Source organism: Cryptomeria japonica, chromosome 6 (genome assembly GCF_030272615.1).
Source record: "Cryptomeria japonica chromosome 6, Sugi_1.0, whole genome shotgun sequence".
Taxonomy (NCBI): Eukaryota; Viridiplantae; Streptophyta; class Pinopsida; order Cupressales; family Cupressaceae; genus Cryptomeria; species Cryptomeria japonica.
Window position 1 is genome coordinate 137,545,610 of NC_081410.1, and position 26,346 is coordinate 137,571,955.

Genomic DNA, 26,346 nt, shown 5'->3' on the forward strand with positions numbered 1-26,346 from the left:
TATCATATGAATGTTATTATGTGTTGTAAGATGGACAAATGAACCTTATTTATAAAGGAAAGCAAGAAGAGGTGAGGAGTCAAACTTTGACTACCCCTCCAAGTCTACAACAAGTGTAGGACTCTATGGAGTGTTGGGACACTTGGTGAGTCTATATGAGATGAGACAAAAGTCTAGATAACCTCTAAGTGATCTTAAGTGTAGTGAGAATAGGGCTCTACTAAGTAGGTTAAAAGCTAATTAGTTTGATAATACCTTTTTTCACACTAACATATAGGAATGTTGTAGATAATTTGCATTGCGGGCATGGATTTTAAATAAACATTAGAATTCTTGTTGGAATGTCCGGCCCTTTTTCACAGGGATGCTATTTTTTGTTTTAGGTGTATCTTTTTCGACTGAATTTGGTCAGTTTTGGAAAGGGTGAGGGCAGCATTAGATCCCTTGTTATGCCAATTAAAAAAATTAATTTCCCACTAAATTGGTAATCACTCACTTCCGTCAAAGTTTTATGGATGATGCAAGCTTAAACTTTTGTTTAGCTTTGAAGCCATGTCTGAAAGATATGTCTTGTCAAATTCACCTAAACTTGCAATTAGTTTCATTTAGGAGGCCTGCATTACTTTAACATTCAATTAACATTATATCGGGAATTGAATGTAATAGTAAAGGTGCACAGGCTAAGTGGACAGAATGGTTGTAGATGCATTTACAAAAAGAGTTCATATGAGGAATTCCAATATTTCCAAGTCCCCATGGGAGCTAGCAGAATCTAGGAGAAGGATCAAAAGTTTAATCAACTTCATAACTGCTAAATGGAAAAAAAACCACTGAGTAGGAAACAGAAAAGACACAGAAAAGACCATGTGGGAAGGAAACAGAGAGAGCAAACAAGCCCAAAATTCACTAATTATCTGAATCAGATCAATAAATGAGATTATCAGAAAGTTAATAAATGAGTGTTTGAATTTCATGTCTTGGTAGTGTCCTTAAACAACTTCATAACTGCCATATGGAAAAAAAAATTGAGGCAGGGTAAGATGAAAAAGATCAGACAAAAAACCGTGTAGGCAGAACACAGAGATAGCAAGCAAGTCCAAAATTCACTGTCTGAACCAGATCAACAAGTGAGATTATCATAAAAGTTAATAAACAGGTATTTGAATTCCATCATTTGGTAGCATTCTTAATAACAGTGAAGATATATTTAAAAGGGATGTTTAAAATTTAGGTCCTGGCACAGCCAACTGGCAACAACCGTACTTGAAGTATGGGACCCCATTGCCTAAACAAGGGAAGCATTTCACTTCACCCTAGTTGTTTTAATTTGGTATCCCACAAGATTCTACCTCGTCACAAATGTCAAGAGAAAATCAGGCCTTGCCAATCCACACATGCCTTCAAATGTGGGCTATTTTTTGGTATCCAGTTCCCATCTTGAGATACATTTTTCATTTTCAATGGAAAATAATTTACATCCGATTTGTTTGTCTGCGTAAAACAGTTATGTGTCACAACAGTCTCTCCAATTTCTTAAGCATTATCGTGATTGAGAATATTATAGACAAACTAAGACACCAAAGATCTTAAAAAATCTATTTTTTCTGCATCTATTGCTGGAATACATTATCCGTTATAGTCAGACTCTAGATATATAAGTCCTTAGGCTTTACTTTCCATGCATTCTGACTACATTTTTGTGACTTTGATCGTCTAGTTAATAAAGTTAATAAAGTTTCAACAAGTTTCGTTTCGCTATGTCTCTGGATACATTTATATATTAATTTGTTTACGAATTTAAAGTAGTCTTAATTCATGAACCAATATATTTTTTGAATTGTTTTTTATGAGAACAGTTGTATGATTGTATCTGAGATCTTTTAGAGACATAAGAGCTTTAGGTACGGTCCAAATATATATCGTGTCAGATAGCATCACAACAAGCAATGATACATATTCGCGATGTTTGTCGATGAGACTTAAAACCTGATTGACCAAGTAAAATTCGTGCCTACAGCTGAATCTTAAACTTCCAATTAAAACTTTCATCCTTTCATGATCATAGAATTCAAAGCGTCTCCGAACAACTTAAGTACACAGTAACCTATTAGTATTTTGTCAAGTACTTTCTGTAGTAAGTTGTAACAGATATTCTATTGTTCCGAAATTATAATGAAGTTTTGAAATGGCTTTGACAAAGAAGAGAAAGTTAAAGGTAAAGGCTTTAATTGCCTTACCAAATATATGAATTTCTATCAAGACTTATTTTTACATAGGTAATGATTCGGTATAAATTCATGACAAAACTTGTAAATATTCTTAGTCTTTAAGTATTACAAAAACCAAAGAATCATTTTTGGCATTTGTCAAAAATGCATAAAGAATGAATTTGTGAATTTGTATATTTTTCTGGAAATATAAATCCATCAGAAAACTCCATATCCACTGGATTGGATGGTGTGTATGTAGCGCACCTCCTCACATTCTGGATGAAGAAAAATGCAGCCACACTCAACTCAGGACAGGGCTCAGATCTAGATGTTACATACAACCTTAGGCTGCCAACAAAAATGAGTATCTGCTGAAAATAAGGCAGAGACCACAGCTGATTATTTATCTTTTATTGAAATTTCAAAAGAATAGAGCCTGATTATGAATGAGTTGTGTCATGTAATATGCATGAAGCATTGAGAACAAAAGCTGAAGGGTATGAATTATGGACGGAATTGCTGGAAAAGTGGCAGTTGCTGAGAAGCTTATTCAAAAGCTAGTCAGAAAACATTAAAAGCAAAATTAGAATTCTCTTTCAACTAGAAGTAAATAAAATTTGGCTTGCAGAAAAGAAGGAAGCCCTGAATGAAGGCTCTTAAGAAAAACAAAAAAGAAATATTGCTGCCTGATTGGCTTTGGTAAACCCGCTTAGCATGCGAACAATTCAATCTAAGGTACCATTCCTTACCTAGAAAGATAAGTTTTCACTTTTCAACAATAGCCAGTTCTTAGAAACTTGTAGCAGCATCGTGACTACTATGATGTATTCTTGTTTGATGGATATTCCAAACTGGCAGAAAAATAGTGGATCACTTTCTAACAAATTTGTCTGAAAGGAGTAATTATGCAAGACTCCTCAATGTGAGGATGAGCATTGCTAACCATAAGATCAATTAAGAGATCAGTGCTAATCAAATCGATCTGTCATTGATGTATTCATGTTTGATGCATATTCTAAACTGACAAAGAAAAATAGAGGATCACTTTCTAACAAATTCCTCTAAAAGAAGCTAGGATGCATGACTCCTGAATGTGAGAATGTGAGCATTTCTAACAAACTGCCAATTAAGAGGTCAATGCTTATCAAACCAATCCATCCTTGGGGAAAAGCAAATCTGCATTCTTTTAAATGGCTATCAACTTCTAAGACAGTAAGCATAATGAGTCAGGTCTACATAGGCATATTTTAGAAAAACTAAAAATTGTCAGTCAAAGTCAAGAACAGCTTGAAAAAACAGAGTTTTCTAGAATACCCCAATGGAACAAGGGATATCAAATTGAACCATTTTATTCAGTTGAGAACAGTAATCATGTTTATTGGCTCACAAAGATGATGCCAATGGAAAACTTCCCACTCAACAAATGTTGCAAAATAGATGAATACAAGTAACATCTACGAACAATTAGAAATGTCTTTTCTTCTAGGTGCAATGTACTATCATTTAGTCCTATTTATTAAGAAATTAGGGATGCAGAAATCCTGGACAAAAAAGTAAAGAACTGAAGGCCAATCGTAAATCAGTTTTTACTGTTGTACGGAGTCTCAGACAACTATGTATTTCTGAATTTATATTTGATGATTGCTTTATGTCACACAAGGTGCAACTATGCAAAGAATGTGCTCTAAGGAGTTAATCAACAATAAGAGTAGCCACAGGGATAAAAATTGCATTGACTTAGCAATTTCCTTGATGAGGTTCATCAGTTTGGAGGTAAACTTTCTTAAAAAGTCACCTATGGAAGTTCTATTCTATGTAGTGGCATGGTGAGGGAAATGCTTCTCAATTTATGAGATCCCATTTTGTGCAAGTGCAATTGTTATTTTTCTCTGTAACCCGAAGACATGTCTCCCCCCACCCCCCACGATGTGTTTCGGAGACGGAGACACATCTCAAAGACTTCATTTCCACATCTATCGCTAAGTTTTTGGCTGTCTCCACATGTCTCCTCCGACCAAAGGCACGTGAAACCGTCAAAAACAAAACAAAAACGCTATTTTCCATCATTCAGCAGCCATGGTGGATGAAGTGGTTGAACCAGATGGCCTTAATGAATTACCCCCAATTCTACTGCTATTAGAGGAACCTGAGTTTGAGAGATGATTATCTAGAGAGCATCATAGCTGAGAACCTTAATATGGATGATCAAAACATTGAAGAGTAGATGATAGCTTTCTGATTTTTGTTTTTTGTTTGTGTATCAACATCAAAATATCAATATTTTTTAATTTCATTATGTAATGATAATCTAATATGAAATATGTAGTGTGAGTTTTGAACTCTTTGACTCTTTAACACAATGAAATTTGACATATTGATTTGTGTATTTAAACTTTAAAGTTAATGTGATATTTTTTGGAAATTATTAAATTATATTAAAAAAAAATGGTGTCTCTAAGTACCCCCATTTCCTATTCTTGAAAATTAGTCGCATCGGTACCATTACTAGTCTCCGGAGCCTCCAAGTACCCCCATCTCTTGGTGACCTAGTTATTTTCATATCATGCATAGAAAATCTTATCCCTAGAGAAATGCACCCTGCAGCATGCATTAGTCTCAAGAGTTGCAAGAGTTGTGCAATAAAACTAAAGGGAACCTAGATTTTTACATCCCATATTCTTGGGAAACTTTAATTTCTTTCTATTAAATGTCCTAAAATATACAAACAAGGTTACCTCTTTCTACCACCCATAACAAGTAACACTACCCAATACACACCTATAGCCTACCTCTACTAGGCTAATAAATAAAACTACAATTTAGAAAATCAAACTGCAAAAAGCAAGGAAGATATTCAAAATATATACCTCGAAATCACAAACCTTCTCAAAATGTGTCCATGCAGAAACAGATGAATGATATTAGAGATGATCAAGCAAATAAAGTATATTCAAGCTAATATCCATGCAAATATATAATTAGTATAAATGATATGTATTATGAAGATAAGATATGTATGAGAATAAGGACAAAGTTGAGGGAGAGGAAGAGAAAGAGGGTGGAGCTTTTGTTTGGAAGACAAAAAGTCATCCTTCATTGTTCTCCTTCTTACTGCTCTATTCTTCTTCTTCATTCCTTAAAAACTGATATTGATTTTTCTGATCACGATTAAGTCTTTTTATGTTTGTTGGTTGTCTAAACTCTAAAGTGTTTGTTTTCCTCCTTTTCTTTTTCTGTCGCCTATTCCTCATTCACTAAGTCTGTATGCTCCTACAAAGATTTGATGGAAACCATGGTGTATGAGAGTGGCATTGGTACAAAGGAGGCCAGATGATTAATTTGTATCAGAAATTTGGGCACAATTTATAGATGATAAACAGAAAATTTTCTACAAAAAATAAAATTCTATAATGTGTTCAATACATATTACATATTTAAAAGATTTTCCATATCCTATATTATTAGAGGACTACTATACCTCCTATAACAACTCCTTTACATAGCTATTTGTTTTAACAACTCATAATGCAAACAAACAAACATGAGCATACAAACATTATATTATCCTACAAATGATATTCTAACAAACTATAAATTCCAATGATGTGATATTCCTCACAATTTTCTCTGTTCAACACGGTTTTGAAGGGCAAAGGCAGAAAAGATAAGCCATTGTGCAATGTTGGTGAGTACAAAATGTTCAAACAACCCTGGTCACTAGGAAAGAAGTAAGATTGTTGCAGGTGCAGAATTTGGCATTGCAAGATTCAATATAAAGCCCATCCAAGCACAAGATAAAGTAATAGGTATGCAAGGTGAGTCCTCTTTGGTTTTGTCTATCTCCCAACAAGGCTATACAATCTATGATTGAATATGAAGAAAAAAGATTAATATTGTTGGAATTTTTTTGTTTGTCTAACCCTGAATACTTTGTTGTCTTGTAAATTCTTTGGTGATTGGAAGGTTTCTATCGAGAGAAAAGCATTAAGTGTATATGTGATGAAAGGCTTTTTTGTTTGTTTGTTTTAAGAACAATAACATGCAAAAAAGGGCCAATTCTAAAATAAACCAGAATGTTGGCTGCTCAATGCTTAGATCTTTTGCATGGAACCCTATCCTTAAACCAACCACATGATGTTATTCTTTAGTCATCTCCAATATGGATTCAAATAAATGTGATGTTTCAACTCCATTATGGTTTATGTTTCCTCAGGTTTTGAAATCCTTTGATGAAGTAATAAAATTTGCAGAACCCAAAATTTCCTTGCCACATATGAATACCAGGTTATTGATTTCATTGAAACCAGCCCCCTATTTCTAGAGTTTATCTTTGTTCATATTCATGATTCTTTAGTGACTTGGAAAGTTAAAGGGTCTTAGGGTTTAATGCTAGTATTTTTGCAAAAGAGATTGTCATGTGAAAATAGATTGTCCCTTGTTGAATAAAGAATCTAACGTTCTGTTGTGACCTTTTCACACATCGCCCCATTGCTAACAGGGACCCCCTCTTTTCCTACTTTCTGCGTTGTTAGGTTAGGGTTTTGGCTGCTTAGTGGGCAATTTTGTGTTTCTCGTGCCCGAGTCTCAGAGTTTTGATCATGCCTAGGGCCATTTAGGGTTTTGAAGTTATAGGATCAAGCGCGTGAAAATTGAGATTTTTAGATGATCCTAGTTTTGTCCAAGTGTAGACCCTTTTGGAGCATTAACATGTTTTTAAATGTCCTCATTGGTAATTTTAAGTGCTAAGTTGTTTTCAGACCTTTTGGAGTTGTTTTATCACTCCTAGGGAGTTGTTCAAGTTGATTTCGCACTTTATTCCAATAGATTTTCTTGTGTTACGCTCCAATTTTTGATGAATTTGCCTAAGTCCAGTTGAGTTTTATTGAGTTTTGAAGTTTCTAAGTGATTCTGAGTGGGAAAATCATCATTTTCCGGATGAAAATCCATATCCTAAGGGTTAAAAGGTCAAAATTCTATACTAGAGGTACTTTTCCCCTCATATTCCTGACTACCCATGGTTTTCCTCTCTTAGAATCCAAACTGGACATGGATTTCCCTTGAAATCCATGAAATCCATACTTGCTTCATTTTTCCACCACTGTGAATCCATACTAGGGTCTTTTCCCTTGGAAGCATTGAATTTTGACCAAGTGTCAGGATTTGTCCTGACTACCCACGTTTTTCCACCAGGGAAGTACGGATAGGATTGCAGATGACATTCCACACCTAGGTCAATTTTCCACCAGGTCTTTTGTGACAAGTTTTGAAGATTTTTGTGCAGACTCTTAGTCCAGACTAAAGGCGATTTTCCACTAAGAGCATTTTTGATGATTTTAAGTCTGGATTTTCATCCAGACTGAGGTCGATTGTCCACCAAGGGGTAGCTTGAGACTTGAGTGAATGAAGTGATTTTTAAGTCCGGATTTTCATCCAGACTAAGGTCGATTTTCTCCTAGCCCCATTTTGTGTGCATTTTGATGTATTTTGTTGAGAAATTTTGTCCATACTAAGATCGATTTTCCCTTATGGGGAATATTTTGACGTTTTAAATGATTTTGATGGGATTTTTAAATCCCTAACTGGATCAATTTTCCCAAGTGGCTCAAATTTTGATTTAAATTGCAATATTTTAATAAAGTGAACCTTGTTTTAACTGTTTTTTTAATAAAGCAACGATTATTTAATAAATTTAAAAACAATTAAATAATTTGCAATAAGCATTTAATGTTTTAACCTTCTTGAAGCAAATCAGTTTCATCCAAGCAAGTATAAGAACAAGTGTTTTATCCCACATTGTTTATGTGGTGAAAGTTGGTGATGAAAGCAAGTTTAAAGAGAGGAGTGCAGCATTATTTTATTATTGAATTTGCCAGGTGTCTCCATGCAAGGGCAATTTTCTCTCTTATTGGCAATTTTTGACGAAGTATTTTGGAGAGGTGTTGATTGAAGACTTATATTTTTCCTCCATTTTTCCATCTTGGCAATCCACTTGATTGCTGCCATTGGAGTTTATTGACTCCATTGTTTTCAGATTTTCGATTTTGGAGACAGCGATTTTTTCCTAAGTGGCGACTTTTGGTGATTTTAGAGGATTCTTATTGCGATTTTCCCTAAGTCCGCCATTCAACTTGCTGTTATCAGACCTGATTCAACTGATTTGGAGTGCATATTGAAGATCATTTGCCACGATTTTGGTCAAGTTCGCCATTTTTGGATGAAATCCACGATTTTGGTGAAGGGCGATTTGTGTTGAATTCCTACACTCCAAACTTTGAAGATTTTCCTTGATGCCGCCATCCTCACTTGCTGTTCTCAGACCATTGTTGGCAGGTTTTATGCAGATTGAAGACATTTTCCAGATTTGAAGGTGATGCCATAGTTAGAAAAATTCGATTTTGTTTGGCAAGTGTTTTGGGGGCATATTTTGATGAATTCCATGCATGCTTGATACTCCGGATCCTTCACTAGCACATGTTCTTGCAGCCGGAGCCAAATATTGTTGACTCGAAGGCAAGATCCTAGCCCCCATCGCTCCTTACTTGCTGTCATTCCTCAGATCCGACCTTAAACGCCATTATTGCAGCAAGAGTGAGCTTCATTGATTGGCTGTACATTCATTTTTCAGACTTAAACCTTCATTGCCAGCCAACTCCAAACTTAACGATTTGCCTTTGGGAGAGTTTTCAAGTCATTTTCAGTCAATCACTTGACCATTTGAGGGCTGTTACAGGTCTGCAACTTCGCCATGGCTGCTTGTCCTCAAAAAATTTACCTTTTACCAGCCATACCATTCTTGCCGGATTTGATTTGCTTTCATTATCTAAGTTGTTTTCCATCAAATTTATGCACATTTAGGTGATTGCAACTTGTTTTGAAAGGATAATTTGTACAGTTGCAGGTAGTCTTCAGACTTTGTTGACCTCCATTGTTGACTTTGAAAGGGGTCCCCGGACATAATTTTGTGTGAAAACACAATCTTTCACGCCTTTCCTTAGTCACTCTTGATCTGGTATACTCCTTTGCACTATAATTTGCACAAAATTTCTAAGTATAAGGAGGTGTTGATTTCACGAGGGTTTCGTACCCTAATCTTCTCACATTTTGTATTTAAAATTGTTAAAATCTACCTAGAGGGTGGACTATTTTCCTGATTTCCATACCCTAATTGATCTAAATCATTAAGAAGTCAGGAATTTTATTAAGAATATTGTATTTTTTTTCCTAAGTTCTAACTTCAAGCTTCGTACAGGTGCGATGTCGAAGTCTGGATTTAAGGAAAGAAGAGAACAACAGAGAATTGTGGAGACTGGATTCTATCCAAAATCCAAGATGCCATCCAGATGGAAGGAGATTGCGGATACGAACATGCATTTCATGAGCCTAAACCTGATGCGACAGCGGATGTTCGGAGTTGGAAATCAAATTCCTTCCCCAGCATATGTAAACATTATGAAGAGTGGTATCTTTCAAGCTACTGGATTCCCACAATCCATACAGTGCAGTGAGCTTATCCTAGAGTGTGCACGATGTTATGATCCTCGCTCGCAAATGATCAAGACTCCTAAGAGTGTTGTCATTGCTTACCTTGCTGAGGATGCGATTGCTGAGGTGTTTGGAATTCCACGTGGAGTAGATATGAAGAATGTAACTAAGGATGAATATGAAGATCAATACACGAAGAAGATGGATGCGTGTAAAAATATAGTAAACAAAGAGTCGATGATCGAGCCTACACTTCATCATTCCAAGGCTCCCAAGACACTCATGTGCATAGACTTCAAAGAGGAATATAGTGACTTAGTATTTCTGCTTAACTGAGTGATGGGGATGCCGCAAGGTGCAATATATGATGGATGGATGTTCTATTTCATCCAGGATTGTCTTAGAGGGACATTGATAAATTGGTCTAGAATCATAAGTGACAATTTGGACTTTCAGCTAAGGAATGTAGAGTGGTCCAAGTCATTTGCCATGACTTCCTACTTGGTGTACTTGCTTGCACGGTTTGTTACATACAAAGGATTGATATACAGAGGTGAAGTCGGGAATGGGCAAGGACAATTCAGGAGTTATGAGTGCTATCCCCAACTGAACATGTATAGAATTGAAGATTATAAGAGAGTGAATGATGTATTCACAATGTACATCACACGGATGCTGCAAGGCGGAATCCACAGGAGGTTGTTCAAGGAGGCAACAGAGCTAATAGAGAAATATGGATCGTGGTATATTCAGTTTCCCACTTTCACGTACCTTAGGATTCATGGGTTTTAATCCGAACCTTACAAGCTTCCTAGGTAACCTTCCGACAAAATGATCTTGTTAGAAGTGGTGAGACAACTTCTAGAGTTTGATTCTATTCAGAAAGAGAAGCATAGGACAGGCATGACATTCCCTATTTCAGTTGGGAAGACGTTGGAGGTTTGCCAGTCTACCTTAGCCGCCAACACTGCGAGTGAGGAACTTGCATTCTATCAATTTACAACCTTCAAGAAAAGGGAAAGATTTAATCCATAAAGAAAGTTGGAAGGATCAAGGGAGAGAAGTTCATCCACAAGGTAGACATAGAATATTATTGGGCCAACCTGATGGATGAGCAGGTAGTGAAGAGACGAATGTGGTCGAGAATGTCAATGGATTTCATGAGGAAGTGTGGAATTTTCCTCATTCCTGATGAGGTGTTAGATGACAAGGATCATACACATCCACAGTATGAAAATGAAATGAAGAAGGCAATCTTATTGCCTAATTGGTCAGAATCAGAAGAGATAGATTTAAAGATATTGATGAGAGAGGTCTTGAGTTTCTCCCGTACATGGGTGGATATTCAGATGAATAAGTTAGTTGACATGGGTGTTTCCTTCACTTATGAAAAGATGAAGCCGGAAGAATCTACTTCCGAAGATGATCAGAGGACTATTAGTGATGTCAGGATTCATGTAGATGAAGAGAGTCAAGCTCCCAAGAGAAGGAAAAACATGCTAGGAGGATTCAAGGCCAGAGGGAAGAAGATTGAGGAGGTTAAAAAGAAGAAACAAAAGACTATCATTCCTTCACCCCCTCTCAGTGTCTCATCAATTAAGGAAGTTGAAATAACAAAACAGAATAAGGAGACCCAACAATGTTCCAACACAATGATACTACCAGAGAATATTCAGGATTTACATGCCACAACGACATTTGCTCCACCAAATGAGAATGATGATCAGTCGGGATCCCCTACCGTCCTTTTGCAGGTTAGTTTGGGAAATGAGATATATGATTTGACCAGGAGTAATCCTGATGATGATGATGATGTTATCTCGGCATTGAGAGGACTCGATAGAGATGTGTCTCGATGATGGTATGGAGATGGCCGCTATTCCTGATTGGCTGATGAAAAGTATGGAAAAGAGTAAGAAGATGATAGAGGTACAACCTATTGATAACATTGATGACTACCTAGCTAGGAGCAATAAGGAGAAAGAACCCAAGAGAGCTGAGATTTTGTCGCACATAGCTACAGATGAGATAGGAATGCGGATTGCGCAGGTGGTTGTTCCTATTGGGGGTGTGACAGCGGACATTGCTACTCCTATGGATTTCCAGATTACTTCAGTTGCCCTTGGTCGTACTACAAGAGAGCAAGAGTTTCAGGAGGTTGCTGATAACCTTAGGGCGATCAGTGCAAGATTAGATAGAGAAATTGAAGAGAAGAAGTACAGAGAAGAAAATATTAGACTTAGAGAGTATATTGCGGGGATAAGGTGTGAGAATCCCACCCTTATTTCCCCTATTGCGGTTGATCATGGACTACATTCACACTATGAGGCAGCGAGAGATACACTCTCGGAGGTGGAGAAGTGGATTGAGAGTGCAAGAAAACAGGCAGATGATTTCCTTACTCAGATTGTCCAGGCATATGATAGGACAACAGGGCTCATGTTTAGAATCCAGTATTTGAAGGGAGTTTGGGAAGAATTCCGACCTATTCAAAAGAAGACTATTCCACGCCTCAGAGCTTTGAAGAAGATTCCTAAGTCCACGTTGATCAGCAAGAGCATTGTGCACAGTGGAGACAGGTACAATTTCCATGGCTGGTATTGTTCATTGGCCGTGAAGAAATCAACTTATGAGAGTGCCCAGCTGAGTTGTACAGAGATGGAAGGATTGATTCAGGACATTCCGATGAAGATACTTGCCTCAATTGAGGAGTTATTGGGTGTTGATGTTAGTGATGCTAGTGGTTTACACTTAGCCGAATTAGGAGACAAGATGAAACTTATGTATTTTTGTCAGTTGGACTCTTTGAAGAAGAGTCAGATGGATGATTTGGTCTCTTTGTTGATTCATGTTCATAGTTCGCAGAAGCTCATGCTAGATTGGGAGAACACTTTGGATGCTTCCTCAGATTCATTGGACGTGATTGATTTGCAACAAGATACCTTACCTAGCATTTCCATGGAGGAGTTAGATTCTGTATTGGCTAGGTTCTTGGAGTATGCTAGGAGAGAAAGAGATGCAGGGAGGAATCTTCTAGAAGATTCCTATTTGATGACTAGGTATCTTTTTAGTGGGCCACATGTTGGTGGCACCATTTTTTATGTAAACCCTAATTAGGGCAATTCTAGAGTTTTGTTGGCACGATCTTGACCCTTGATTTAGTTTAAATCTTGGCCATCCATTTTGTAAGAGACTCTACATATACCTCCTTGTCTCTCATTTGTAAGAGAGATTTTTTGTAGAATTGTTGGTATATGCTGCAGCTATTTGAATCTAAATCATTGTTCAACTGTTGGTGATTTTGCTCTTCAAATGTTGTCTTTGCATTCATGGTTCTCAATTCCTCCAAGTTAGATTAGAATTTATTTTCATGTTTATTAGATTGAGTGAAAGATTTGTGGAATATATTTGTGTGGAATCCTTAATCTATACCACTAGCCTCTTACCGCTGGTAAGTGTGCCTTGTGTGGTCGACTGGAAATTTGAGTAAGCTTAACTTCAACTATTACGTGTCCCTTGACAAGCATCAACTTGGATGGTGTAAACGTGTGATGGCGATAGTCTGAAAATCCTTGAGTATACCTTAGACGATTGCACTAAGCTTGTGTCAATACCTATTTGTGAGACCCTGCCTAGTTTGATTCCACTAAACTTGTTCATCATTTCCTACATTCCTAGGCCTAGAATAGATTTCCTGAACCCTTTTCTTTTTGCCCATTTTTTAGTAAGAATTAAGTCCGGAAATACATTGCTAAATCCTAAGTTGTCAGCACACCTATTCCGCATATTTCATGATCAAAGAAGATACTCCTAACATTTGTGTAAGTCCCCAAGTGAATACAACAATTCACATCGACCATTGAGTTACCCACTCGTCAAGCCCTAACGTGTAGAAACCTTGGAATCATTTTAGTTGATCTTACCCTTAGCATCTGAGGTGATTTTGTTCAAGAGAGGGTAAATTACCTTGGTATTTTATTTTGAAATGTTATGTGCATAAAACACACATCAACACGTTCACAATACTAATATTTTTGTTGATTACAATTTTGTTGAAGAAGGTATGGAATTGATATGGATAAAACTAATTTGAATTATACTGAAGTTGACAATACAAAATATTTTTCAAAAGGGTTCTCAGACTAGGATGAATATGTTGTTATTCATGCAAATGGTGGTATGATGATAAGTAACTCTAAGTTTTGAATAAGAAGAATCCCATAGAAGTTATTCCTTCCTCTCAAACTGTGGAATCTAAGAATGTTAATGATAATAATAAGAGAGGGGCAAAATTTTGTATAAACATTTCTAGCTCTTTTGTAAAACCCTCTAACCCATGCTTTATGTTGGGACTCATCCTAGAAAATGCCGAAAAATTGCCCATCATCTATAACCAACTTGAGAAATCATCAAACGGTTATTCCCATGGCCTTATTGCCTAGTATTGTTCCTCTTCATCCCCAATGATCCTGTTAGACATTAGAAGTTGTGAAAAATCTGTCAAATTCTAATTTTGGGGTGTTTTTGTTCATTTCTTGCAACTTTTGTGGAGTTGTGGAGTTTCAATGTAATTTCAGACTTCTTCCAATCATCAAACTTTCTATTCTGATTGTGAATCCCAAATAGAAGATCCACTAAGTTTATCGGGTCCCTTCAATTTCTTTCATTCCATCTATTTGCCATTTTTTGGCGAACATCCAAACTTCTTTGTCCCAACCTTTATTTTATACACCCAATGTTTCTCTTCAACCAAAAGACATATCCCTTGAACTAGGTTGGCAAAGGAGCATTTGAAAGATATTTGAATTAAACCTATTTCTCCTAAAATGGGTGCCATAACTTAGGTCGGCCCTTTTCGCATTAAATAACATTTTATTTTATTTTCATGAGGTTGGCTAGTATAGAGTTCTCTTTTTTTATTTCATTCATAATACAAAGGGAAGTCGGCCCATGATCTTTATTATTTTCACCTAAGCCCTAGGCTATCTCTTCTTAAATTTGCAACCCTAGTTCCTACATAAGTAATGGTGGGGGCATGACAGTCTGCCCTTCCCAAAATTGCTTGTCCTCAAGCAATGATAGTCTTAACCAAATCTTTTTCAATACGAGGATCCCTAACTAACCCTTAAAGATTTGTAATCTTTGGATTCCTTCATATGATATAATTAGCTTTGATTAGGTTCTCCTAATGTTTGCATAATATCCTAGATATAATTAAAGAAAGAACTTATTTATTAAGATGAGGATTAGAAGTATGACACACATCTATGACCTTAAATGCAATGTTCCCTTCTAAGAAAATTCATCTCTCTTTTGGTTCACTCTAGTTATTCTCGTGTTCTACACCAACCAAAAATAGAAAAATCATGATGATAGGAATATGTCTACAGTAATCATAGATACTCACGTAGTAGACATGCCAAACACGGAGCATACACATAAATATATGTAAACACGGAGCATACATGCAAACACACGTATTGTTAGACTCCTCATTGACTAGAATGCATCCATTGATTTATCTTTACCCTGCAAGCTGGCAGGATCATGCTTTGATACCACTTGTAATGTCCCTTTTTATTAAATGCCCTAGTTTTTCCCTAAAATAAAATTTCCAAGGAAGTAGGAGATGGAATAGGGTTGCGTGCCAACTTAGATCACCCAAATTGAGGTCCTACAAACATGTTAGATAATCATTGAAAAACATTAACAAATATTTTGTTAGAAATAGTAAGCAAAACATAGTTCTCATTGCTAGGGTTTAGAAACATTAACTTGATTATAACATAGACATAACTTAATGATGGATCTCAACCATAGGGAGGCTAAGATAAGGGTATGTTAGGGTGATTGAATGTTCCTCTACCCTAGGCCCAAGAGTGGATATTCAATCCGTCTTGGTCTCATGGGACCATTCGGTCACCACCATGAGGTGCGTACCTAGTGAGGATACTCGTAGCCATTCCCCTCACCATCCTTCCTTAATCTTCCCCCCTATGACCTGAATTCCTTAATCTCAAGGCCAATCATGATAGGGAAGTCAAGACATTATAGTAGGGTGTCCCAAGGATCCCTTTCTCCTAAGCCCAAGGGCAACACTCCTTACACCCCCTTGGCCTCATGGGACCATTCGATCACCACCATGAGGTGGTGTACTTAGGAGAGGACCTCATCGTTGTTTCTCCTCCTTGTATCCACATATTCCTTAATCATGGCTGATAGTATTAGACAACCATATAGAGATTAGGCATTATTGCCTTCATTTAGTATAAATGAAATTATATAAATATTATGTTCTAGATAGCCTATATAGTTCCAAGTGATTAATTTGAATATATTCATCATATTGTCAACTATTAGTACTTCCATACCAAACCGCAGAAATATTGTTAGTCTTGTATGCTGAATCAGGCTGTTAATGTTCTGAACTTGATCTGACTTCGTTCCATTAACTTCTCTGATCTGCTTTTCTGAATGCTGATGCTGATCGAATTACTTCCCCTGAATCAGATGTAATTCTTATTTTCTGCATACTACAGATGGATGAGAATATTATTCCTGTGATAAATAATTATTTCTGATTCAGATCTAATTTTCTGCTCTTATAATCTGATCTTAAAGATCTGACTTTTTGCTCTTATACTTTTCTTTTTTGATTGGAAAGATATTCCAGGAATAGTTGCCAAAATGACCTCCAATCAACCTTTATTTATGCACCTAGTGTGCCTCTTCGACCAAAAGACATATCCCTTGAACTAGGTCGGCCAAGGAGATTTTGAAAGAAATATAAATTAAACTTATTTCTCCCGAAATAGGTGCCATAACTCAGGTCAGCCCTTTTTGCATTAAATACATTTTATTTTATTTTCATGAGGTCAGCTGACATAGGGTTTTCTTTTTTTATTTCATTCATAATACAAAGGAGAGTCGGCCCATGATCTTTATTATTTTCACCTAAGCCCTAGGTTGGCTCTTCTTCATTTTGCAACCCTAGTTCCTATATAAGTAATGGTGGGGGCATTACAAGTTTGCAGAAATACTGATAGAGTTCGCAGAAATATTGATAGATAGAAGACCTTTGATTGAGATCTTCCAAGAGTCACAAGGAGCATATATAGTTGAATGGGATGAAGATGAAAAGATTGTTGAGTTTGATGGAGCTGTTGGGTTATGTTACCCTGAAGAAGGGAAGGCATTGAAACTTACAATGCAGAAAGAGAAGAGTTGGAAAACTGCAATAAGAAGGAATGTAGCCTATCACAGAGGATGCCCAAACAGTTGTAGTAGTGGAAGCAGTCCACGTTGAAGAGGAAGCTGCAGCAAAGATGGAGATCTTTAGGAGTCCCATATCTGATGAGAATTTAATATTTTTTGAGAACACAACTTGCCAAAAACAGCTAGATGAATGTCTAGAGAATCTCATTAGTGAGGAAGAAAGAATAGAATATCATCATTTTCTTAAAAGAAAGAACAAGAGTGATTGAGAAAAGAAATAAAAGCGCTAACATTTGTTTTGCAGCAAAAGAGGACAATGAAGAAAAAGAGTTGATTTGTGAACAACATCAGGCAAAGTGAAGAAATAAATACCTCATAAAAGAAAAATTTGAAAGCATGCCTAAATGGCATAATTGGAGGAGGAAGCACTTATGGGAAATTTGTATTCCCTTAACTTTGTTTATGTTTTTAACATATTATGTGCAGGTGTAAGAGGAGCTGGTATGAATGATGCAAAGAGCAATGATTATTTTCAATGGAGGACTACCAAACCTTCAAGAAGCTAAGGAAAAGTGAAAGAGAGTCAATGGGCAGAGGAGGAAGATCCTTATTCCAACAAGAGGTTGGAAAAAAAAGGAAGTAAAAACATGATGATTTGTAGAGATATCTAATTTGGTGGAAGGGAACACCATCGCTTGATTCTTCAAGAAGAAGAATGGTTCTATCAGTTATTCCAAACTCTTTCCTGGATGTTTGATGTAGTAGCATTCTTGGATAAAAAGCAATCCCACATCACCAAAAAATGTAATAGTCAGGTTGTTAAAATCCTAAGTGTTTTAATTTGCTGAAGTTTGTTCATGTAAATAAGCTTTGAACCAAGAGGTCCAAAATTTTAAAAGGGGAGAATGATGCAAACAAATTCCTAAGACTTAGGAGGTTGACCACCAACTAAATCCTCAGAAGTAGGAAATGATTGTAATTGTATTTGCTAAATTTAGAAAGATATTTAACAACCAATCTTTTGATGAACAGTTGCATGCGATTGCTAAAATTAGAAAGAAAGAGAGTTAGAGTTCTCTTAATAGGGGTAACTCCTGAGAAAAGGGGGATTTTAAGTAGATTAGGAAGGATAGTTATGAGGGGAGTTTTTGGTAAATGTTGATATGTTTTTTATGCACTTCATACATAGAATAAAATACCAAGCTATCTTATCCTCTCTTGAACAAAATCCTCCCAAGTGCTAAACTGCATGATCAAATTGGATGACTCCAAGGTTCTGAATGTCAGGTCTTGATGTGCTCTTGGATAGACTCAGTGTGTATGATGTGATATTGTTGGAATCACAAGGGGACTTACGCTTGAACTTTGCTAGAACTTGGATCTATCTCCGCTAACAAAGAAAAGACAAAAGAAAAGGGTTTAGAGAGGCTAGTCTATTCCTAAGATCAATGATAGCAAGGGATGGTGTTTAGACCATAGAAACGAGACTCGGACTCGGAAAGGCCCACCCGAATCAGGACTTGGCAAAAAAACAGTTTCTAGTGAGTATTGCCTAGAGCGAGTTCCTGGAGAGTCCGAGTTCCTGGAGAGTCCCGAGCCCCTAAGACTTGGCTAGGGTCACTCGACTCGGGACTCGCCAAGACTCTCTGAGTCCTAGAGAGTCCTGGAACTATGGTTTAGACAGACATATTACTTAAACTGGGCTTTGCTTCGCCACGCTAGCAACAACTATGCAAAACTAGTGCAATCTTCTAAGGATGAGAAAGGTTTTCATATTATGAATACTCATGCAAATACCCATACACGACACAACTTGAATAAGAGTCCATAATTGAACTAAGCACAAGTATGAGGTTCAAGCTAACTTTGCACTATAGCATACAATCAGCAAGCTACAAAAAGTATGAACCAAGGAATTATCAACATCAATACATTTCTCCATCATAATCAATGAAATTCAACTAAAAGTTGAGAAGTAACAAGAAACCATGCAACATGTAGACGTTACACATAGACATCCACCATGCCTCAATGAAGATCATGCATTAAAATCAACAAGTCTTAGCAACAATTCCTTCTTTCCTCCTACTCTACACTACTCCTAATTATCTGGCTGCTAACTTTAACCTTTACAATGAGAGATTTGAGCCTTTTATAGTGCTTCCAATACAATTCAATGGCTTAGATTGATTCACCAATCAATGGCCAAGATTTTACAGTTAAACCCTAATAAGGGATTGTTACAACTTTCACATACCTAACTTCATTTTCTATTGTTTCACATTCAATGTGGAACATATGTCAAATCAAATATAATTTTCTCATTGGCCGAAAAGGAGTCTGTTGTAATATAATTTTCTCATTGGCCGAAAAGGAGTCTATTGTAATACAACAGACTCCTTTTCGGCCAATGAGAAAATTATATTTGATTTGACATATGTTCCACATTGAATGTGAAACAATAGAAAATGAAGTTAGGTATGTGAAATGATATTTATTGTAATGACATGTGTCACATGTGTGATTGTTCTCCTTGAGATCAGTCAGGTTCAATGCATTTGGACGTGCTGACTTGGAAGAACTTGAGTGGGTTGATGATGACTAGGATGCCAACTCAACCTGCCTTGTAGACTTGATACTTCATCATGAAGAAGTGCTGATACCTTGGGCAATATCTCTTGATACTCAACATCTCTAAGCCCGGCGTGATGTGATGATGATCATATTCTCAAATTGCATTATCCTTGTTGAAATATTCTTTCAAGCCCTTTTGATGTTGAAAATTCTTTGCCTTGGTAAAGCCTTCTAGAGCTTGACTCTTTGTCTTGGACATGTTGAACCCCCCCTATTGCCGGCCTTGATGCATTCCTTGTGTTATATTGTTCCCAACACTTGCTTTGTGAATCCTCATCTTATTTCTAAAGCTTAACCTCTTGAATTTTAATGTAATGATTTCCATCCTTAAATGCTTGATTTTCATCATCTTGCTTGCATTTGTTGTGAAGTATCTTTATGTTGCAACATTCCTCAATGCATATCTTGATGTAGTGTCCTTCATTGCTATGTCCTAAACATCTTGATTCACCTTGAATGTTTTGAATCCTTGAGGTTGTGACTTGTAGCTCTAACCTTGATGTAGAGAAATGCTGCCCCAAGCCCCTTACACCTTGACTTGTAAACTTTGCCCCTATTATTGATAAGTTCACCTCCCCGCACCATGCATCCAGCTGCTAGCTTTAACCTGGAAAACAAAGGAATCCTTGAATCAAATACTAATGAATAAAAAATAATAACACTAATACCTCATACTTTACACTTCTCACTAACCCTTCCCAATCTGAGATTTGCACTCCTAATTCCAGAAATGACTTTTGTTGGCATGAAACTTGTTTGTAATTGTAGACGTATAAAAATGACCATATTCCTAAATGAATATTTTATGTTCATTTCTCTATTTAATTAAACCCAATTTAATTAAATTACCCGTATTCCTCTATTTAATTAAGTAAATTACTCAATTAAATTCACTATACCCATTTAATGAATAAATCATTTTATTCAATTAAATCCCTTCTATCCACTTTTAATTAAATTCAGATTTAATTAAATAGTTTATCCTAAATTAAATAACTTTATTTAATTTCCCCAATTGCAACCAAATTAAAGGAAATTCATTAAATTCAATTAAATCCTATTATCCCTCCATCCACTTGCAAAAATCCTACATCTCCCACTTGCTTCTTAAACCCTATTCCTAACCCCCCTTCTAGACTCTTCTAATCGCTTCTAATTAGCCTAACCCATCTCCTAAACTTTGTCACATCCCTACGCAAAGGGAAGTCACTTCTCAAACCCTTAAAGTCTTTGATAACCATTAAAGGCTTCAAGTCTTCAACCACTTAATTTTCCAAAGTCTCCCAAACCATTAATGGTTAACTCAACCCTCTTACATGGTTAGAGACTTTTTGCCTAACTCAACCTCCATATAACCCAAGGGTCTCATCAAGCATTCATTGCTTTGACCATGGTTATCCCTTAATCATTTGCACAAGAGTTTATCCTTGGATTAAAACTTAATCCAATGGGTAATCTTAACTTAAGCTTGACCCTTACCCTCTAGATAACCATGAGGTCTTCTCAGGCATTTAATGTCTCCAACCCCTTCTCTCAACCCAACCCTATGTTGACATTTGTCACCATTTCATTGGTGCCAATTGCAAACATGGATTCCCAACTTTCAAACTCAACCCTTGATTGAATCTTTCAATCCTAGCCATCCATTGCCCTATTTTTGCTATAAATAGAGCTCTCATCCCTCCATTTTTATCATCCAAGTTTGTAGTATCATACTTATGCTCAAATACATTCAAGCTTTCATTTCATATATGCTCATCATTTAGCCTCTCTTTAAAATAGAAATTAATCTAATATGCATTTTAGAGTATTTCTATTATCATTAGCTTAAATCATTAACTAATATAGTATGCTAGGATAGTTTGTTTACTAACCTTGTCATCTTATAATTAGTTTACTGCATTTCTAGAATCATGCATAGCTTAGGATGCATCTCATATTAAATCAACAAAAAGCATCCCTCATTCTTGCATTTGCCATCCCTAAACCATTTTGCTCAGTGATGTGAGAGCAAAAACATTGGTTTGAGGGACCGTGTAAGATAGAGAACCATGGGACCAACCTTGGAAAGCTGAGTAATACTTCATTACTCCATAACTTACACCAAGAAGTCCTGTGGGTGTGTGAGCAAAGCTCCATAGAGCTCCGTTTTTCATATATTGAGTTCTATCGACCCGCTTTTCCCGCATACAGTAATCAGTCCTAAGGTCTGCTCACAAATTCGCAGGTATGATTTTTTGTTGTTTCAATTCTGAGTTTAAGCTTTAGGTCTCATCTCTCAGTGCCTTAAGGCCCGATTCAATTGCTTGAGGTCTGATTTTCATGCTTTAGGACCTGATAGTTGAGTTAGAAGATCCAAACCATGCTTCAAGGTCAGAATTCTACGCCTTTTCCCCTGGTTAATATCCAACATGCCTCATGTCTGAGTTTTTATGTGCCTGAACCCTTTACTAATTGCCTATGGTTCTCAGGTCTGAGCACATATGAACCCACCCTTTGCAGAGTGCACAAATGAACCCATTCTCTCCTCTTGGGCACAAATCAAGGATCCATCTGCACATGAACCTAATGTGGGATTTCTCCCTTCCATTGCACAAAAGATAAGCTTGCTGAATCTTGCAAAGCAGATTTGAAACATGATCTTGTACAACTCATGGTGAGGAGCACATCTTGAGGGTGGCTTTTTGAATTACTTGAATGTGCTTGAAGGGGGAAGAGACTTGGCATAATGTTTTGAATAGTTGAGCAAATGAAATGCTCAACCCACTCCTTATACAGGCATTTTGATCATCAAAAGGTGGTGTCTTTTCATCTCCAAGGCCTACTTGGCTAATGAAACAAATTGTTTCATTTCCTTCCTTGAGTGCTTCCTTTCATGTGGCCGACTTAGCAAACTCAGCAATGTCATTTTGGCGTGCCTTTCTTGGGTGCATTCTTCATGTTCAATTGCACAAGTGAGGGCGCAAATTTCATGTCCATTTGCACAATTTTTACTTGCTTGAGCGCATTTTTGGCATTTGTTTGCACAAAGTTTGTTTGCTTGAGCACATTTTCTATGATCATTTGCACAAAGCTTCAAGGGAGGGCGCAAATTGATCATGCATTTGCACAACTTGGGCACAAATTAAGGGGGTATTTGCACAACTGATCATTATTTTTTATCCTTGCTTGCATAAATCATTCATTCAAATGCCCATGTTGATGTTGCTTTTAATTAAATCATCTCTTGCTTGGGCGCATTTCTTGCTTCATTCACATAGATTTGTTGCTCAGGGTAAGGTTCTTGGCTTGAGCAAAATCTTGACTTAAACCAAATTTTGTCTTTGCACCCTAATTCTTTAATTTTTGACCCATTACTAGCATTGCCTTAGATTATCTTGGAATTCTTGCCTCTCTAGGATAGGCACATTTCTAGGGTTCATTTGCACAAATTGCAAGCTAGTATTAGGACCATGACTTAAGCAAAATTTTGACTTAGTCAAATTTTTCTTCTTCAAATTTCCATGAATCCATTGCCTTCATTCTTAAGAATTTGGATGTGTTTCATCATTGGAAGGGAATTTTGTAAGCCTGAGGTCACACTTCCTAGGGCACAACCTCTATCCTGGTTTGCACAGAATTTCAAATGACATGCTCACATAGACAATCTTGCCAGTTAATCTTTCAATTTCGCTAGGTTACTTGATCTCATCTCGACACACTGACCATGAAAAACCCTAGTGACTTAACCTCTGTCTTGCATGTTGACAACCTGAGCTAACCTCCTCTCACTAAAAGGTTAAAGACTAAAGAAATCATTGCTAAGCCAAGGCAATCTAAGAAAAACATCTACCTAAGAAGCATAAATGTTGGGGTCCCCATTTGCAATGGGGCGATGTATGAAAATGTCACAACAGCAAAGAGACAAAAGCCCATGTAAGCTTCTTATTTGAAAAAATAAGTGATATTTGGATATTTTTTGGTTTTGTTTGACTAAGAATGTGTTCCTCATTGTGTTTGTTGTTTTCCCAAATGAATACTATGCCTATTTGTTTATTGTAGTTGTTTAAGTTAATTGATTTGAATTGTGTTGGGCTAACATTGCATTAGTTTGGTCCTCACACATGGATCAAATGAACAAGGTCATTATAAATTTCTTACATTCATATGGCAAATAAAATAAAAAAGGGCATGCAGTTGTGTGGAAATTATATACTAAACCAAGAGAATTGGGGAGAATGGGCCTCAAAAATCTCTTTCATTGAGGAGTAACTCTTGTTGTGAAATGATTGCTTAGGGAAGTTGGTGGAAATGAACATTGGAAACTATTTATTCAGCATAATCTAGTCAATAAATAACCAAAAAAGAAACCTTAATGGTTTGCGTTGCATATTTGGAACATTCTATTTGGTAATTTTAAGGTGAGACCCTATGGTTTATTTTCAATTCAATTTGAAAGGCCTAGGTCATTGTTACAGACTGTACCACTAGTCATGAAGTTTTTTCCTGCAAAAAAGGTCATGTTCTTGCTTTCAAATCTATCTGGTGGAGTTGTGGGCATAAAGACACACCTTTGGCTTGTATTGGAGGATGTTTTGCTAAATCTTGGTATTCAAAAGAGCTAAGAGAATTGGACAACATTCTAGAGGAGTGAAAATTACCTTGGGATCTTCTCAAGCCTAAATTGTATTTTACTAGAGAGGATATATAGAAAAATATTCAAAATATTGGTGGGTGTAAGTCATGTAATGTCTCTTTTTGCAAATGCCCTAGTTTTTGCCCTAAAATCACAATTCCAAGTAACTTTCCTACTAGGGTTAGGAACATAAACTTAATCATAAGATATCTCAAATTTATTCGTGAAATTCAACCATAGAGAAGCTAGGATAAGGTGACTCGATAAGATTCCTTAGAGATCCTCTACCCTAGGCCCAAGAGAAAATATACCATCCCTCTAGGCCTCATGTGGCCTGTGCTATACATATGAGGTGGTATACCTAGTGAGGTGTCATATAACCGTTCCCCTTCATCTTGCCATCCATTTCCCACTTCCTATGATTGGACTTCTTGGTATATTAACTCGTCATGATAGAGGAATAAGAAATATTCACAATAGGCTGCCCTGGAGGCCCATCCCTTCTAAGCCCAAAGGCAATATACCCCTTGTACCCCCTTGGCCTCATGGGACCATTTGGTCACCACCATGAGATGGCGTACCTAGAAGAGTACCCCATCGCCGTTCCCCTCTTTGTAATCCCTCATTACCCCTACCATGGTTGAAAAATAGAATATATATAGAACATCCTATATTATGTCACGTATTTTATATATCTATATATTAGAAATAAGCAACAACATATTATTAATCATCAATGAGCAGATAATATCTATCATGCTATGTACAAGAACTCATACCAAAAACCACAAGTATGTTCAAACTGTCGTATCTAATTATTAATATTCCATCTGATCTGTCATGTCCTTTCTGAAATGTCTTTTCAAGGTGACATCTCTCTTCAATGATGACGCTCATATTATTTTAATATTATTTTTTTAATGAGATTACTCCTTAAATCCACACCTCTTCACTTAACAATTGGCCGTTGCTTTTGGATGTGATGGCACCTCCTCATTAGCTAATATCATGCACATCCCCTTGTTATGTCCATTATGTTATGCATTGATGTAGAATGGCAGAAAATCGCGAGTCTTATGAATAAGAGGATTTTCTTATTGATAATGATTGAAATGTCATGGCGGGGACATGACACGTTGAATGTATGTACTAGATACATTTACTCCTTGCTATCTTTCTCTAATGACTAGTTCTACAAAGTAAATTCCCTATGTGACCTTAATGACCCAGTGGATGTTTGGTCTACAAGCTTTAAATGGATTTGGTTTGGTTTCCTCAAACCCAACAAGTCATTTTTCCATTCGTTGTTAATTCATCACAAACTTCTTGTTGGTGTTAACTATTTTCTTGCTGAGGCTAAATTGTGTTTGGTCTGGAGTCATTGCACCATTTATTAATTTATTTTCCCATATCTAAATTGGTTTGAGATTGCTTTCTTCCATCCAAGTTGGCTTGCTCAACAAAAGTATTATTGACTATTGGGATATTGTGTTCAGATTTATTAAGTATGGTGGTAGTTGTCTATATGTTTTTCTAGGCTTTGGTTCGTTTTCTCTATTGAAATCTTATGGTACATTTGGATTGAAAGGAATAAAGATGTGTTTCAAGGACAATATAGATTGCTCACTGGCTTCTCTAGAGAAGTCCTTATTTTCATGATTTTCTATCTAGGTTAGCTTGTAGGTGTAGCGTCGTAAATTGTATATCCTTACCAATGTTACGATGTGTTTAGCACTTGTTTTGGTGGTTGGGCCTGATCTTGTGCAAACAAGCTTGTCTCGAGTCTAGATTGGCAATATTTGTCACACCATCTAGTGCCTAGCCCTTTGTGCAACTAAATTGGGCTTGACACTAGCACCCAATCTAGTGTCCTCCCAATTTGGCTCCAAATTCAAATACTTGAATGCCAGCTTCAGGCCTTTAATGGTTGTAATCTCGTTGTTGGCTTGTCTCAGATAACTGTTAGTGAAAAGGTGAAAGTCACATATAAAGGTGACTCCCTCTATCATTTGGAAGGGCCTAGCAAAGGAATCTAATGAAATCTATTCTCTCCAAGTACTCTAAGGATCAAACAATCAAATAACTGAGCTAAGAAATCTGAGGATATTATCAAGCACGATGTCATCCACAACTGAAGTAATTTTGTTTCTTATTTGTTATCATGTTATGTACTAACACTTGCAGGACTTT

At 36.6% G+C, this 26,346-nt stretch overlaps 1 long non-coding RNA gene across 2 annotated transcripts in view; it reads right to left on the reverse strand.

The window, feature by feature from the left end:
- The window catches only part of LOC131040533 (uncharacterized), a 41,043-nt gene that overhangs the window by 5,777 nt on the left and 8,920 nt on the right, over nt 1-26,346 (reverse strand). The window contains exon 3 of one of the 2 annotated variants that reach the window (XR_009104881.1): nt 2,205-2,578. The exons of the other annotated variant lie outside the window; for it this stretch is intronic. This is a non-coding gene — a long non-coding RNA (uncharacterized LOC131040533). Of the gene's footprint in view, nt 1-2,204; nt 2,579-26,346 lie in introns of those variants that run through there. 2 annotated transcript variants of the gene reach the window in all.